The sequence below is a fragment of the Elephantulus edwardii genome, unplaced genomic scaffold (assembly GCF_000299155.1).
Source record: "Elephantulus edwardii isolate Elephantulus edwardi_28Jun2011 unplaced genomic scaffold, EleEdw1.0 scaffold00331, whole genome shotgun sequence".
NCBI lineage: Eukaryota > Metazoa > Chordata > Mammalia > Macroscelidea > Macroscelididae > Elephantulus > Elephantulus edwardii.
In genome coordinates this window covers 505,029-510,333 of record NW_006400081.1, presented here as the reverse complement: position 1 = coordinate 510,333, position 5,305 = coordinate 505,029, and the positions used below count along the sequence as shown (strand labels likewise).

General features: G+C 38.8%; 1 protein-coding gene across 1 annotated transcript in view; it reads left to right on the top strand.

Annotated features, from left to right (window-relative positions):
* FMN2 (formin 2) overlaps positions 1–5,305 on the top strand; it is a 417,308-nt gene that overhangs the window by 150,528 nt on the left and 261,475 nt on the right. The gene's annotated exons all lie outside the window — the stretch shown is intronic.

Below are 5,305 nucleotides of genomic sequence, written 5' to 3'. Positions count from 1 at the left end.
AGGGGGGGAGGTTTGTGCGGGGAGAAGGGTGCAACAGTGAATGAATTGAATTCCAAAATCTCTGTCGATGTTCATTGAAATGAAAAATAAACAACCTAAATTTGAAAAAAAAAAAAAGAAACCAAATTTTGTGTTCTTTTTAGGGGGACCAAAATGGATTGGCTATTAAAAAACAAAAACATAAATGACAGCAACAACAAAATTTACAAGAAAGTAGTTACACTGGTGTGGAGTTATACTGTGGATAATAATGACTATTCTGAGTGTAGAATGGTGTGCTTAATTTTTGTAAGATTTTGAAAATAACATTGCATTGTTATTGTTATGTGCCATCGAGTTAACCTGTGACTCATAGCCACCCTATGTACAAAAGCTTTAAACCCTGCTCTATCCTGTGCCAATCTTACTGTCTCTGACACATCTGCCTCATTGCCCCATTCACTGAATCAATCCATCAATCAATCGAGGATCTTCGTCTCCTGTACTACGTCCCTACACCCTTGCGAGCACAATGTACTTCTCCAAGGACTGATCGCACCTGAGGGTCACCAAAAAGAGTGTGGTATAGGAAAATAATCAGAAAATGTCTAACTGGGTTTTAGGCTCAAGTTTATTTCTGATGAATTTGTATAAACATCCTTAGCCTATCTGGAACATAGTAAGGAATTGTATGATCTTTGAGAACTTGCCTAAGCTCAAATGGATAGCCTGTTCAGTAGATTCTATACCATTCATGATGGATGTGCTCCCCCTGGAGGGGAAGTAGGAGTATTACAGTCATTGAAATGTAAGGTTTTTTTGTTTTTTTTTAACCAGAACATAATGTAAATTTATTTCAGATTTAACAGCCATTGTTAAAGTTGACAAGTATAAGTTTTTATAAATTTTTCATTTATATTGGTTTTCTTACAAATTTCACATACATTGTGTTTCACACTAGACTTCATTCATTCAGATTGTGTTTCATGAAATCTTTCCCATTCATTATGTTTTCTAAAAATCTATCCCTTCCCCCCTTGAGTCCCCATACGTATTTTACTAGTTATCCTTCTATTTTTACTATTATGTTCTTATGCAGTGTTTTTCCTTATGAGACTGTGTTAGTTCACCCAGCATAATGTTCTCCAGTCTCTCCCAAGTTATGTAGCTTTTGTTTGTTATGTGCTGTTGAGTTGCTTGTAACTCATGGTGACTCTGTGTACAATGGCCCTGAAACCTGCTCTATCCTGTGCCAACATTATTGTGTCTGACACACTCACCCTCATTAACCCATTCTCTGAATCAATCTTATGAAGGGTCTTCTCTCTTGCACTGTCCCTCCACTCTTCTAAGCATAATATCCCTCTCCAAGGGCTAGTCCTTCTTTATAACATGCCCAAAATATGTCAGATGAAGCCTCAGAATCCTTGACTCCAAGGAGCAGCCTTGGTTTCCCCCTCTCTAAGATGGACCTATTTGTTCTCTTAGAAGTCCATGATATATTTAGTACTTACTCTTCTCCAGGACCATAGCTCAAAGGTTCAGTTCTCTTTGTGTCATCCCTAGTCATTGTCCAGCTTCCTGACACATAGCAAGTAATTGCTAAGACTATGGCCCAGATACACCTTAGTCTCCAGACTGACATCATTGCTCTTCAGTACTCTGGAGAGGTCCCTGACAGCAGACTTTCCCAATGCAATTCAGCTCTCCCACCCACACCTTTGCTTGTTGTGTACCATCAAATTGGATCCGACAGGCACAGGAGATTGCCCCTCCTTCTCCAGCAAAGCATCTGGTGGATTTGAACCATGTGCTTTCGGGGTTGTAGCACACCTTCTTACCACTCTAGGCCACCAGTGCACCCTGCAGTTCATCTTTTGAGTAGTATTTATGAACATTGGTATACAGATCTCCGTTTGTGTCTCAGTTCTAATTTCCTTGGTGTATATTCCTAGTAATGGAATAGCTGGGGCAAAGCTGGGAGTTTCTATGTTCAACTTTTCGAGGAAATCCCAAACTGCCTTACAGAGTGGTTGTTCCATTTACACTCCCACCAACATTGTGTGAGAGTTCCCACCTTTCCACATACTCTCCAGTATTTATTGCTTGCTACCCTACTAGATTTTCCAGTGCTCCTGGGTTGCGAATGTATCTCATTGTGGTTTTGATTTACCTCTCTCTTATTGACTGTGATTTTGAGTATTTATTTGTATTTCTGTTGGCCTTGTGAATGTCCTCCTCTGTGAAAGTCTTTCCAAGTTTTTTGTCCATTTTGTAATTGGGTTATCAGTCTTTTTCTTCTTGAGGGCCTGTAGGATTCTATAAACTTTTTATACAAGACCCTTGTTTGAAATGGTATTGCCAAATGCTTGTTTTCAGTCAGTAGGTGTTCTTTTCATCCTGTTGAAAAAAGTTTTTGATGAGCGCAGAGATTTAATCTTTAGAAGGTCCCATTCATCAGGTTTATTTTTTCACAATAGTGCATTTCATGATGTCTTTGACAGTCTCTTTATACCATAGAGTAGACCTTCTAAGCTTGATACCAGTTTATCTCTGATGAACTTTATGGTTTTGGCTTTACTCCCAGGTCTCTGATCCACCTTGAGTTGATTTTTGTGTATGGAGTGAGATGTAGATCCTGCTTCAGCTTTCTGCAGGTTTTACCAGCACCATTTGTTGAAGAGGTGGTCATTTCCCCATTTGATATGTTTTATTTCCTTTTTGATTATCAGTTGACCATGGATAGATGGGTCCATTTCTGCGTTCTCGATTCTGTTCTTTTGATCTATATGCTTGCCACTGTATCAGTACCATGCAGTTTTGGTTACTTCAGGGATTGCTGTACCTCCCGCTTCATTTTGATTTTTCAGAAGTGCTTTGCTTATTCAGTGTCTCTTCAGATAAACTTGACAGTTTCCTCTTTGACCTCCTGGAAAAATGAATTTGATATCTGGATTGGGATTGCTTTGAACATATAGATTGCTTTTGGTACAATTATCATCTTCACAATATTGAGTCTTGACAAGTATAATTCTTCACTGCATCAAGCAAACTTAGTAATTTAGGTATTTGTAAAATTATTCCCTTCATAAAACTGTGGGAGCTATTCTTTTCTATCTCCACATACCATAGTTTCCCAAGAGTTGCTTTTTGGAGGACCTTCAATTGATGAATAAATTGCTCTGAGATATTTCAAAACTACCCCCCCAATCAAAACTAATGTGAACAAATTATATATTGCATAGCTTTCTCAATAGTTCTTCAAAACATAAATGCAATACCACACACAATACCAACAGGTACAATTTTTACGTGTTCATCCCACAGTAAAAACTATCTGTCCTGAAAAATGTTGGTTACATTCTGTGATTTTACACAGTTAATAGAATTATTAGTTTACCTCAAACAAGATAATTTTTATCACATATCTAAAAAAACTCAACTTGGGACATTAGATGACTCATACTTGTGAACTAGGGGAACTAGGGCCCAGCTTTTCTCTTCCACATCCTCGCTTCTGTTAAGTGGATGGACTTATTGAATACAAATTTGATGCAGAAGAATTAACTCTTTAAAAGCCTTTTTAATTTAGGGTATATCATTGACTAATGTAGGACAATAAATTCTACAATGATAGGAAACCTACATACTTGATTCAAAGCTTAGTATTTATTTTTCTGTCCTTAAATAATAGGTACTTAATTGTCATGAGGCAGCCAATTTGTTTTCAGTTATCACATTTAGGGATATATTGATAGTACTGGTACTCCAGGTGAAATGTTTATAGAAATAGAGGCAGTGTCATCTCAGAAAACTCATTTACATATCAAAATCTATTTTGAGACTGGCAAGTTTAAGAAAAGGCTGAATTCTTGAAGCTAATTATTCTTTCTGTACCTCATGCATGCTTTCTCTTGGTAAAAGCAAGTAGAAGCTTATCTGTGAAGGTTCAAGGTGCTTAATGTTAAGCCTTCCTGGTAAGATTTGGATTGCTTAAGAAACCAATACTGGGAAAGTCAATGTGGGTTTCCCACACTTTCACTAGTATAGTTATTAATCAACTATCTTCTTTTCTTGGCACTGACTAAAACTGTTGAAATCTGTTGTACCTTTGCATTTTTGGAGTAAGAATTTAAGATAATAAAATGTGTTTAATCATTTTTTAAATTCTTGTCATTTCATGTTTGGAGAGATGAGAATTTCCTAATGGAATTTTATAGAAGAGAATATATTGTGAATCATTCTTCCTTTTAAAGTCAAATGACAGTGAATTCAAACCCTGTACACTGTTTTAAAGTTTAATTAGAACATTTGGTGGGCTATCTGTATTGTTGTTGTTGTTGTTGTTGTTGTTGTTGTTATGTGCCGTTGAGTCACCTGCGACTCATAGCAACACTATGTACAACAGCCCTAAACCCTGCTGTGTCCTGTGCCAATCTCACTGTCTCCGACACACCCAACACCACTACTCCAGTCATTGAATCAATCCACCTCATAGAGGGTCTCTCCTGCGTTGTCCCTCCAGCCTCCTAAGCATGATGTCCCTCTCAGAGGACTGATCCTGCCTTGCAACATGTCCAAAATGTGTCAGATGAAGCTTTAGAATCCTTGCCTCCAAGGAGCAGTCTGGTTTAACCCTCTCCAGGATGAACCTTTTCATTTTCAAAGTAGTCCATGGTATATTTAATACTCTTCTCTAGTACCACATTTTAAAGGGTTGATTCTCCTATCATCCCTAGTCATTGTCCAGCTCTCTGATGCAAGCAAGTGATTGCAAAGACCATGTCCTGTATCAGGCACACCTTAGTCTCCAGAGAGACACCATTGCTCTTCAATACTCTGGAGAGGTCCTTAACAGCAGACTTTCCCATCACAGTACATCTTTTCATTTCGGGCTGCTGATGCCAAGAGTGTTGACTTGTGGAGCCAAGCAAACGAAAGCTGTGAACAATTTCAGTCTCTTCACCATCCATCCTGATGCTGCCAATTGGCTCAGTGGTGAGAATCTTTGTCTTCTTGATATTGAGCCTCAATCCATAGTGAAGGCTGCAGTCCTTCACTCTCTGCAGCAAACACTTCAAGTCCTCAGTTTCAGCAAGCTGGGTTGTTTTATCTGCATAATGCAAATTGTTGATGAATCTTCTACCAGTCCTGATGCCACACTTCTCACAAAGCCCAGCTGCCCAGATAATCTGTTCTGCATACAGGTTAAAAAGGTATGGAGACCATAGCCACTGGTGAGAGTCAGCGCCCAGAGCCATCAGGGGCTTTAAGCTTGTTGCCCACTGCTGTGGTGTGGACAGCTGAAACCCAGGCCCCGACAGGC